The 13,658-nt window shown below is 34.9% G+C and overlaps 1 protein-coding gene across 1 annotated transcript in view; it reads right to left on the bottom strand.

Moving 5' to 3' along the window:
- Positions 1-12,471, bottom strand: part of ctnnbip1 (catenin, beta interacting protein 1) — a 37,433-nt gene extending 24,962 nt beyond the window's left edge. Inside the window, exon 1 of the mRNA XM_056449932.1 lies at positions 12,342-12,471. The gene's annotated coding sequence lies outside the window, so the exon portion shown is untranslated. The remainder of the gene's footprint in view (positions 1-12,341) is intronic.
- Positions 12,472-13,658: the final 1,187 nt, after the last annotated feature.

Raw genomic sequence — 13,658 nt, 5'->3', positions numbered from 1 at the left:
CCTTTTATTAAGGTGTCTCGTTGGAGATTGGAAGGGAAAGTAAAACTGAAAACATGGACATAGTAAAATTAAGACCTGTTTAACATGATTTAAGAGCTACAAGACAACATTTTAGTGAATTTAAGACTTTTTATAACCTAAAATTTAGATTTTGAAATTTAAGGCATTTTAAGACCCTGCTGACACCCTGGGTCCATGAGCCTTGGTTTGAACACAGGACGCCTGAATCGATGTTTCGCTATACGCTCTAACCACTGGTCTATCACGCAGACTGTATTTAATTATTTTAATAATATAAATATTTTCAGATATGCATTTTAATAACTAAACAATCACACTTCATTCCTTCAAACACTTCCACAGACCCCTAGCACTCGGTTGTAGCCTCTTAGTTTAAAATCCCCAGGTCTATTTAACCCAAATGATGAAACATTTTATAATTAGTTACAATTATACACCTTATACAACTGTCTATGCTTACACAGTACTTTCAGTTTATTAATCAATGTCAAAATTCTTAATGTGGTGTTAATATGCAGTAAATTTCATTTTAATGAGTGCATTTCATAATTTTAGTAATTCATAGAGCCCTTAAAGATGGAGTCTATGGTAATAACATCTAATGCATAATAGCACAATAATGCATCCAACACAATGCCATATGTAAGAAAAAAAATATATTTAAAAAATTCACAGACTTGCACTGACAATTGAGCAAAATGACATCAAATGTATTGTGGGGGTTTTGTGCATCTGTCAGACTGAATGCTCCGGCGACATCCAGCCTGTGATGTCTGACGCCCTCTTATCTGCACAAAGAGCCTCTAATACACGTCGACAGCTTGTTTGATGTGGGGTTAGCCTATATTTAATTGAAAAGCTCTATTGCACGACAGTTACATTAGTCTGGCCTTGACTACCCCCCTATGGCCAATCTGACATGTTAACAGCTTCAATTTCTAAAGGCAGTGCACTTAATGTTATCCAGGAAAGCATTTAAGACAGAAATCTGCATGGAAACAGAAGATACGGGCAAAATAACTAACCCAGATTTCCTCTACAGTCACAAACTCATCAGTCACCAAAGGGCCGTGGCATCAAAAGGGCTTCATATTCAATAAAGCATGCACTTTATTCTGCTGCGTCTCGCTGGCAGCCGCGGGGGGATGAGGAGCGCTAGCAGATGAAAGACACGAGAGGGACCCGAGCGTCAGTTCGGCAGCTCTGTGACACCAGGCACACCTTCAGGCGGGGGAGAGACGGTTCACTCTCCCTCTCGCGCTTTTGATCATCACTGTCCTTCCTGCTGGAGACGAGACAGGCCAGACAGCAGGCAGACTCACTGCGGCTGCAAACACGCCAGAAAAGCCTGTGCATAACACCCCCATTACTTCATCCTTCGGACACTGAGGGGATGAATCTCTGAAAAATGCCACATAATCTTTCAAGGCTTTAGATTTGCAGCACACCCTGGCCCAAGAGCAGGTGTTTTGTTGGAGCAAGTCTGCAGATTTGCAGAAAATATGTGCATCATAGACTGTTGAAACAGGACATTTATGATTGTGAGTTGATTTCATAGTTGAAAATCTCAAATGCACTGTAGATTTATTTCGGTTTAATTATTCAGTGGCAATACATTATTTTTATTGGAGGTGGGAAAGCCCAGCCATGCCACAACAAAAGAGGACTTTAAATAAGGGCTGGGCAAAATTATCACAATATCATGTTTATATCATTCAATATCGATAATTATTGAATATTTTTAACAGTAAATTTAGGACTATTAGGATTTTTTAATAATTTATCCACTTAATTTTAATTTACCAACATTACTAAGACAAATAGCTATATATAAAAACAAAAATATTTAAACAAAATATCTGATCTCTTTATAATAAAATGAACAGAAGTGTTAAAGAGACTCTTAAACTTGATAAATAAAACGTTACAAAGTGTGTGCAATGGTAAAGGACCAGATCAACATCTATAAGGTGTGAATAATAATGATACAGTAAACTTCAACTCAACACTAAAACATCTTTCAAAAGAGGTGCTAGTGGCTGGGATGCACAAAAAAAAGAAACCAAAAAGCCACTCTGGCGACATCCTTGCATCCTTTTTTATTTACAATCTCCTCACTGCTGCTTTTGTTATTCTGACAATGACGCAACCCAAAACTCACATGTGAAAAGTGCGAGCGCATGGTTTCCTTCACCATTTCTATGGCATCTCTCGTAATTAGGCGACCATCAACCGTTTTCTCAGAGGATGACAGATGGACAAATCATTGCTGCAGCTCTGATGCAAGTTTATGGAGAAAAGTAAAAATCACTGCAGTGTTTGGGTGCGCTGTGCTTGTCTGAGGTAATTAGTCTACCATTATTACTAAAATGTGTATATTCCATATAAATTGTGAAGCAGATTGGTTAGTTCTACTTGCATGAATCGCAGTGCGATCGTGGCATTTGGAAAAGATCAGATGTTTTAAACTAGATGTACCTGGAAAATGCACATGCGTCATATGTGCGCATCGTGCACCTCCATTGGAAATGACAAACTTACATCTTAAGCTTATTGGCATTCCTTCCAAGGTTCAACATTTTAATAAAACTGTAGCCTTCATACTGAAACTCCGTACCAAACTTTTTTTATTGACAATGGTGTTAGGTCTATAAATTCCGATATGGATTTTAATCGCCCAGCCCTACTTTAAATAAACCTTTTTATTTTTACAAATCATTTTGAAATATAGAGGTTGAGGATGTTAGCGTTTCCTCTAAGATTTTTTCCAGCTGTGGCGACAGACCTTTTACAGTGAGCACAGTATTACAAGTCAAGATGGCATTCATGTAATACGAGTATGCGAATCTCTTTGCTTGTGCGCCGATTTTCTGTTGCGCCCTCAAAATAAATGCTGTTGAAGTGTGATTTAACGAGTATGTCCCCAACATTTATAGGATTTGAAAGGAATATTTATTAATGTCTCCAATAGACCTACAGAGCGAGGTTAATGCATCCTGAAGTAAAGTGAAAAGACTATAAATTCCAGCAAGATAAAGTCATGGGATGCAGAACCATAGAACTTTATCTAGAAGTATAATTATGGAAACTGTGTTCATCTTAACTGAAAGCTACATTGTGTTTGCTGGCCTCGCGCACCTGTCAGTCAGTCAGTTTGTCACCATAAAAGGTTAAACAAATATTACACAGAACTACTACGATTGCAGAAAAGTTTGAGCCGTTATATTTCACTTACCTTTTAATACATTTTGGTGCATTTATAATCCGCTTTTTTTTTTAAAAAAACAATGACTAAATGTTTTGAATGAAAAGCTGTAATGTAGCCATGGCAGGATGAATTTTGGTGTGGCGCCCCGCCATAGAAGAATGAATGTAGCGGAAACCATGGATGTTATATATAAATGTATGGATGCTATAGACGATAGCCTAATCCCTAAAAATACCTACTTACAGATCATGGTTTCCACTACATTCATTCTTCCATGGCGGGGCGCCACACCAAAATTGATCCCGCCGCGGCTACATTACAGCTTCTCATTCAAAACATTCAATCATGTTTTTTTTTTTCATAGCGGCTGATAATCGCACCAAAACGAATTAAAAGGTAAGTGAAATATAACTAGAATATTTATATTTATATAAAATAGAACTTTTCTGTAACTGTAGTAGTGCTCTGCATTATTTGTTTAACCCTTTAAGGTTACGTGCTGACTGACTGACTGGCTGACTGACAGGTGTGAGATGCGTGAGGCCAGCAAACACGACATATAGCCGTTTCACTTTAGTTCAGGACGCATTAATAACGCTCTGTAGGTCTATTGGAGACATTCATAAATATTCCTAGCAAATCTTATAAATGTTGGAGACATACGTGTTACATAAACGCACTAAATCGCACTTCAGCACCATTTATTATTTATATATATATATATATATATATATATATATATATATATATACGCACTTCAGCAGCGTATATTTGAGGGGGCGTGCAAGAAGTGCACGAGCAGAGGAAATCGGCGGGCAAGCAAAGACATTTGCATGCTCGTAGGCTATTACATAAATGCGATCTTGACTCGTAATACTGCGCTCCCAACATTTGTCATTGAAACAACGCCACAGGTAGTTGGTAGATCTGTGTTAAAATAAAAAGGCCTGCCGCCACAGCTGGAAAAAATCCTAGAGGAAACACTTCAGATTATAATTTTTTTACATTATGGCAGACAATCAATTTGAACCTATAATGTATAATAAAATCAAGACAGCTCACAATAAAATGTAAATTTTTAAAATCATAATTTACATTATTTAGCCAGAGGTCATCAAACCTGGGCTCATTGACAATCGGCAGTTACATGTAATGCATATACAAGGCATTTTTGATCACTACATTTTTACATTTGGATTTTTTTTTTACATTTTAACCATCAGTAACTTTTAAAACCTAGTTAATTAAAGAAATTGATTATAAAAGTCTATTTAAAATAGTAATAACTACGATAAAGAATTTAAATGTGCATTATCTCTCCATATTCCATCTTCTTCACCAAATGTGCTATACGAAATAAAAAAACTCCATTTTGTTGATCACAAAGGACCTGGATGTGGCTGGTTTTACTGCCACCAGATGTCATTTCAGACTTTCAGCCTGATTTCACAGTGGAAAATGTCAAATCATGTGACGATGGGTCATTTGGGCAGACGGCTAAATATAGAACACCTACAGTATCGTCTGGTTCAGTCGAGACTCTGGGGCTCAAGTTAGTGTCATTTTGGTATCTACTATTTATTTTGAACTTAACACAATTGGCATCATTAAGCAGCTGTTTTAAAAAGCCATTAAAGCTAGACTGCTTTAGTCTTCTTAGTGTGGTCACCGAGTGTTATCTCATGTGAACTCAATAACATTGAGCCAAAGCAACGATACAGCAAAAGATCAGTTCATCAGAGACTCTTGCCACTATCCATGTAGGGAAGGTGCAGAAGCTCTGGAAGGAGATCTACAATCCAGATAGCAGATCTATTTATAGACTCATCAAGTCATTTGAATCCGCACAAACAGCTTGCAAAGAAAAATTCTTCAATTGTTTAAATGTGAAACAAATCATCATGCTCCAGATACCTCTTTGCCATTAGTTTAGCAAGAAATATTACATTATGAGCTCCTTGCAACTGTTTAGTGTGTAAAAAGCAGTATGTAAACATCATTGATGCTCCAGTCAGAATGGAAGCAAATCCCTGCCATCATGTTTCAACATCTAGTGACAAGCCTTCCAGGAAGAGTGGAAGTTACTATAATAGGGAGCAGACCTGTCACAGTAATTACTGTCTTAGGTGAGTGATACTGACAAATAATCATCTTGTAATTTATTTAAATTTTTCTTCTGATGATCAAACATCTTGATTTTTTTTTTGCATTTAAATAAGCAAATTTACTGGTAAAACAAACAATATTTTACAAAGTGTTTGTTTTCTGGTACCTTGATTAAATAAATGACACTAAGTGATTCAGTGAGTCATTCATTCAAATGATTTGTTAAAAACAGATCTTTAAAATAGAGCAAGTAACTTTCTTTGTAAATGGGTATTTGAATCAGAGACTCTGATTAACAATGTCAGCTCTCATGTCAATAAAACGAAAGAGAAAATCTACATTTGCTATAAATATTACACACCCCTAATTACTATACAGACTTATAGCATGTTATACGAGGACCACATTTGCTAAGTTTTACTAATATGATATATTCACATACTGTGATGCTAGAATTATAACTGTTTTGCATACTGCCATCTTAATCGCTCAGTCATATATTCATAAAAAAGTCTGTTTGCCATCAGCTATCACAACATAGAAAAAAAGATCTTTGTTAAAGTTTATTCCCATTAATTGCACATTCGCTGTTTTTATGAACAGAATTAAAGAACAGAATCTTCACATGAAACATAAGCCAGTTTTTAGCATATTCATTAAATAAATGGTTTAATGAATGACATCCCTGTCCTGATGTGGCTGAAATGGTGACATAAAATAAATAAAAACTGAACTACACTGTTCCAATTTACTATGACCTTTTATGTGAAGCTGCTTTGACACAATATACATTGTATAAGCGCTATACAAATAAAGCTGAATTGAATTAAATTGAATATAGGGCTGAGTGATTAATCGAATGGGCTCTATGCACAGCTAGAGTTTTAAACCCAACGATAAACTTCCGGTGAAAGATTAATGTGACTATTTTTAATTTCACAAGTTTGTTTTTACAGCATCAATGCAGTAATTACAATACATTTAGTTAAATAGACTTAAGCATTCATTTAGTTGTTCAAGTGTAAAACGAGATGAGAGATGGTTATAACCACTAGAGCTGTCTGTAGCTAGCGCAGAAATTACATAGAAAATAATGGGGTAAAATAAACTGTCATATATTAAAGACATGGCGGGGACAACTCAAAATTAATTATACGGCCAATCATTAAATATAAAAGAGGGCATTTGCAGCAATGCCATAAAATAACCATTTTGCTCCCCCAAAGCACCTTTGTGACCACTTGTTAAAAATAGTCATTTTATCTTAGTGTGAACAACATTTTTAAAAATCTAAAATCCTTTTAAGCAATGAAAAGTTTCTAAGGACGTTGAACGTTCTACATAAAGCCACAGATGCCAATGAATAACTTTTACTTTCAAAAATAAAGCCAGCAAGCATGTCATCCCATGCATCAGCATTTGAATTTGAGTCAATGAGTAATAAACTAAACACGAAATAGTATTATTTGTTGTGTGCATTTTGTTTTAGAGAATGATGAAGCAGCAAAGGGCACTTCCCTAGTTTTATAGCTCACAACCATCAACCCAAGACCAAAAACTAGTCGAACCAATCAGCATCCAGTGGGTTAGATTTATAATTACAACAAGAAACCACCTACAACAGGCTGGTTTGACTGTTTTGACCCCGTTCCCAGTTTTCTCGCCTCAACTTTCCTGTATACTTCAAATAAAACAATAAAAGACAGACAGGGGTCATTTTAGTGCAAAATACTGATGTATTTATAACATCAAGCCATTTTAAAAGCCAAAGAACAGATATGCTTGAATAACTTGCCAGGAGATTTCTTCGTAAACTTGCTATTTACAGTGTGGAAACAATAGCTACTGTATTTTACACAATAGAGATGAGGCAGCCAGAGCCGGTATGACTGATAACTGGGTCATGACTTGTTGGTAATGCATGAAGCATGACCCAGCAATGAAGTCCCTGCATTATAACAAATATTCAATACAAAAAATAATTTGTTAACTTGTCAAAGAAACATAAAAAGGTCTAAATAGCTGAAAAGTAGCCTAGGATATTTTGGGAATTTCATCTTGGTACACGTGCAACTCAAGTCAAAAATTAATGTTAATTTAATTTGCCATACAGTATATTTAAACGCTAACGTATGACAAAGTGTAAAGTTGCTCTAAAGCTTCCCAAGGCTTATTTTGTCAGTGCATCATCCTGGTACTCAAATCTGTCTAGCATAAGAGTTTCACAAGATGGTTGTCATGCACCACAGTGCTTGTCATGAATCACAATACAAAACCCACTGCAGAGGGAAGCTCCCTTCGGGATCAGTGCTGCAACGGCTGTTGGAGATATACAGCTATTCCAAATGATGACAAGACAATCTTCTACATAATACGATTTAAGACACAGGATCAAACTCTATATTTAAAGCATAAGTCAGGCTTGCCTTCATAAGGTGTGACTAATTAGTTTGAAGCCTGAAGGGTAAAACCAGGCAAATGCCAAGAAAAAAAAAAGAGATTAATATTCAACTATACACGTGACATGAAATGTTGATAGTGTGATTTATTGCTGAATCATTTTTCGTGGTATTTTTAACGACATTTAAATATTTTTATTTCAATTTAATAAATTGTTTCTTTTTTATTATTAATGATAACCATAAGGTTAACAAGGCAGTTGCAATCCAATCCAAAGTTAAGTTTAATTTGTTAAAAAAATTACTTTCTTTACTTTAATATGTACAATGTTAATTATAAAACATTGCAATTTATTAAATGTATAGTATAATTAGGAAATTATACATTATTATAAATTAATAACATATTCATACATTCATATTCCACAACATTCATTCTTCCGTGGCGGGGCGCCACACCAAAATTCACCCCGCCACTGCTACATTACTTCTCATTCAAAACATTCAGTCGTTGTTGTTGTTTTTTTAATAGCGGGATATAATCTCACCAAAACGTGTTAAAACGTAAGTGAATTACAACGCCGCGCGACCTTTTCTGTAATCATAGTAGTGCTGTGCATCATTTGTTTACCCTTTAAGGTGACATGGTGACTGACTGACAGTTGCGTGATGCCAGCAAACATGGCGAAGCTTTCAGTTAAGATGAACATGGTTTCCGTTTCACTTTACTTTAGGACGCATTAATGTCACTCGGTAGGTCTATTGGAGAAATTCATAAATATTCCTAGCAAATCTAATGAATGTTGGAGACATACTTTTTACATGAATACACTAAATCGCACTTCAGCAGCATTTATTTGGGAGCGCACAAGATAATTTGCACTTGAGCAGCGTATATCTGAGGGTGTTCAAGACGTTTTGAGCACGAACAGAGGGAATTGGCACGCAAGCGAAGAGATTCGCATGCTCATATTACATGAATGCGCTCTCGACTTCTAATACTGCGCTCACAACATTTGTTATTGAAATAACGCCACAGGTAGTTGGCAGATCTGTGTAAAAGGCCCAACAGAGTCTGCCGCCACAGCTGGAAAAAACACTTTCATATATACATATATTAGGGCTGCATAATATTGGAAAAAATTGACATTGCCATATGTTTTCCAGCGATATACTTTGCGATATGAAATGCATCTCGCCAGATGAATTGAATAACTGTTTTTGTGAAGAATTCACTATTTCAGAATGTTTGGTTGTAATTTTATAGGGGAGTGCGTCATCATAAACATATTTTACACTATAAAAATTTTATTAGTCTTTGTTAAAGCAACAATTGCATTGTTTATTGTGCCAGACAACTTACTTGATATGTTTAACAGAAAAAAACAATTTCAATGAAATTTATATCCACAATTGTTAAACTCTGCCACTAATCTCAAGCTCCTGGTCAATAATAAGCCATACTACTTGACATTGGAGATCCAGTAATGTGACCATTGCATAAGCGCACATTGCGATATCAATGCTGTAACAATATATTGTGCAGCCCTAATATATAATAATTATATATATATATATATATATATATATATATATATATATATATATATATATATATATATATAAAAAATATATATATACAAATAAATATATACATATATATATATATATATATATATATATATATATATATATATTTTTTTTTTTTTTTTTTTTTTTTTAAATAACTGAATGAATGTAAAAATGATTTTGCCATCTGCCACAACATTTTCAGGCAGCAAGGCAGATTTAAGGGTGGATGTGGGCCTTGATTATGTAGGAGCAGGCCTGTAAGACATAAATGAAGCCTGTGTTGTGTCTGACGGCCAGGAAAAGAGGGTGTGAGGGGGATGCCAAGCGACACCAGGGGGTCTAGGGTCCCCAACTACAACAGCAACAAAAACTGTGCTGAGGCTTGGCTTGGCAGGAGGTCTGAGTCCATGCCTACGCTTGTAGCTCAAAGGCAGCTGATGATCTCCTTCGGGACTAGGAGATTGAGCGCTCCATGAGCCACACCTGCCCACCCCCCCACCCTGCAAGAGAGGAGGGGATTCAAAGAGCCAGAATGCCTCAGGAGAATCCCAAGACTGAGGAAAATACAGTTTCACTTCCAAGTTCACAAGTAACCAACCCTGGCACGTCCTTTCAGCTCTGGGTTCAAGTGCCCACTGAAGGCAGAATGCCAGATTCATACCCCAATGTGAGCCACACTGTAGCTGACAGATGTATTCTGTGTTCACAATGAGTTTAGGGTGTGGAGAGGCTAAAAATAGACCCTCGTTGGCATTAAGACTTTGGCACATCTTACTGAGATTCTTTCTGTTTTATTCTGTAAAATACTGATGACATTTCATTTAAATTGAAAATTAAAATGCTGTCATTTACAACTTTTTTATGCAAAAATATTCATTTGCAGAAAAGACAATATCAATTATTTAACTTCAAAAGCATTAGAAAAGGCAAGGCTTGGTTGATGTTCAATCATAGGATATAAAATCATTAGTAACTCTAAACAACAGTCATTTACTGGAAGTTAATTGATGTCAGCGATGATATGATTATTTAAACTTTGAAGTAATGTCATTATGGGGAAATGTAACTATAGCTGCATTTATGTGTGTGGGTGTGTATGTAATATCATATTATACTTATTGTAATATTGCATATTATTATATGCATACATGTTTTTAATTACCCGATTGAATTATTTTCAGAAATAGGAGACAAATATAATAATATGTATCAGTGTCTTTATGCTTGATATTAGCAAAGAAAATAATTCTACAAAATTGGAAGTCCGAATACGTGGCTGTTTTTTAAACCTGCTTTAGAAGCCTATAAAAGTTATGTGTAGCCCTTGGACGAATTGAGATTTGGGTTGGCAAAAAGAAAAATATTTTGAAAAACCTGGAATGCTATAAAGCCTTTTATTAGTGATGCTGAATTATTATGCCTTATGGGTTGGATTGGTTTGGTGAGCGCCGAGATGTTGAGCCAACACACTTCCCCATAATTTATTTAATCTATTTATTCTTATTCTTTCTTGAAGAACTTTTGGTATGATTTGTCCAACATTCTGTGAATTTTGAATAGACATGGGACGATAACTGGCTTCCCACGATTTAGATAAGTCAAGGTTTCAAAACCGCTACAATTTTCTGTTATACAGTCCCTATAGTATATGTAAGGGTTTTTTATTGTGTTTTTTATGTTTTTTAAAGAAATCTGTGCTTTTGAAATTAATGAAGAGAGCTGAAGTCAATTATTTATTTTAATTATTTAGCCTGACATGTTTACTGTTCCAAAATATTATAAATGTTTTCCTAAAATAAAATATATTGTGTTTAATGGGGAAATAGTTGTTGTTGTTTTTTTACCCAGAAATTTAAAAATAACTTATTTTAGAGAAGTAAATCACAATACCATGATACCATGAAACCATGATTTTTTTTTTTATCCAAGCTTATCATACTGTCAGAAACTTACACTGGCCCATGCCCAATTTTGAAATTGCTGCCTTTGTACCTTTTCTGGTCTAGTAATTGTTATTGTTTATTCTTTTATGCTAAAATCCATTATATATATATATATATATATATATATATATATATATATATATATATATATATATATATAAAAATATTATAAATGTAAATAATAGTGAAAATGTAACTAATACTGAAAGTATATTTTAAATTTTTTTAAACTTTGTAATTCACAATTTTCTTTATAAAACTATAAAATACAATGCATTGAATAATTTATACCATAATTATTAAATAATTTAAATCTTATATATGTTGCACTTTACATTTATTAGCCTTCATATATTTTAAAATGGATATTTTATTTTTGTTTTGTTTTATCATTTCCAATCCAAGTTTGATAAAACTATTTTCTATGCAACTAGGTAAAAAAAAATCTGTGAACACTTATAGCAAGTCACAGAAACTTTTTAAGTTTTTAAATATTAAATAGATGCAAGCAAACACAAAAAAGCTAAACAAATTAAATGAAATATAAATCAACACTCACAATGAGGATTTAAGCATTCACAACAGCAGCTTATTGCGCAGAAAGAGAGCAAAAACCAACCCAGGCAAACAGTACAACGTGTATTAATCATAAAAAACGTCATTAATATGTTAATGAGATAATAATTACATTTTAAAAGTGCAAAGTCTCTTCCCAACAGTGAAGTAAAGCGGTCGGTTTAGCAAACCTGAATCTCTCCAGTCATCTGCTCGCTCCTGAGCAAAAACGCACGGAAATATTTCTCGTATTATGTAAAGATGAAGCTTGTCAGTAAAACTGGTTGTCTTTTATCCACGCCTATTGCTTTTAAAAGAGAAAAGTTAGTGTGCGGAAGATAGAGAGAGTGTTTTAATGGGCAAACCGGACAGTGGGGCTGTAACAAAGCCCTGAATGAAGTTCCCACAATTCCCATTCACATACACACACACATTAGCTCGCTAGCAACCGAAAAGCCAAATCGCTTCAATTCGCGCCTCATTTTTGGGGCGTATTTTCCATATGCTGCCTCGGTAAAGTCCGCTTGGGTGCCTTACCTCTCCTGGTCCAGGATTCTGTCGTTTTTGTTGTATTTGAGAGCTGTGTTGTGTGTAAGGAGGCGTCCTGTTCCGGGGTCACATCCCGACAGTCGGCAGCGCTGGAGTGACTCAAGAGCGTAAACGCGCCGCTGCTGCTGAATCAGTTCCTGCCGAAGCGATGCACGGCCGCCGACACTAGAGGGCGCTGTGACGCTGCCCTGCCGTGCGCTGGGGGAACTGCAACTGTACAGAGATCAGTGAAAAACCTCAACTGTGTTGTGAAGCCCTGTAAAGAAATAGATTTGAAAATAAAATAAAATGAAATGTTTTGCTTTGCTTCTATTTGTTTTATTACAAATATATATAAATGTACTTATATTATATTATATTATATTATATTATAATATATTATATTATATTATATTATATTATATTATATTATATTATATTATATTATATTATATTATATTATATTATATTTAAAATAAATAAAATAAAATAAATAATATAATATTATAATATTATTTAATAAAACAATGTGACCATCTCATGAGGTTATTTTATTCATATTTTAAGGGCCATACAATATCACCTTCTTTTATTATGAGTAATATCACACGAGTAGCTGTGCAATATGGCTGTATATCAGCACTGGTGGGATGCATGCGTTGTGCCTCGGTGTCCCATCAGTGATTATATACAGCCATATCGCACTGCTACAACTGTGATTCTGCGTTTACACAACAGTTCGATGGCATAATCATGTATATAAAAACGTAAAATCGGCATGAAATGCCATCAGTCTAGATATATTTCACAGTATTTCTCTGTTGCAATCAAGATATCACAATAATTAACGCCAAAATAGCCAAAGCAAGCAAAGGCTACCAGATTACTATGGTATAAATACAGCACTACAACATGCAAAAGAGAAAGATTGACTTAGAAAATCGCTTACCTGTTTTATAATGATTTGATCAGCTGTAGTTAGAAATTAAACATTTTTTATCCTCTAACGACTCATTATGCGGTCTCTGTCGCAATCTTGTGGTGAAACGTCAACCCTTTTTGCTATGCTCAGTACGACAGGCTGATGGCCATCGATCTCCAAAATTATAAATATCTAAAACAGGCACTATCCTTATAAATAAACTGCATAGTTGCAATTTAAACAACTACATTATTGCCTTAAAAAGCCTCAAAAGTACATTATGTTGTCCAACAGCTGCGATATTTGTGAAACTGTAGTGAGTCTATTGATCTGCTGTCACTGTGAGTGGAATAAAACACAAGGATTAAGAGGCTGTACGAGTGCTGTTATTGCAGAATATCACA

The sequence above is a fragment of the Danio aesculapii genome, chromosome 23 (assembly GCF_903798145.1).
Source record: "Danio aesculapii chromosome 23, fDanAes4.1, whole genome shotgun sequence".
NCBI lineage: Eukaryota > Metazoa > Chordata > Actinopteri > Cypriniformes > Danionidae > Danio > Danio aesculapii.
The sequence above is the reverse complement of the archived record's forward strand: the minus strand, read 5'-3'. Positions and strand labels throughout refer to the sequence as shown.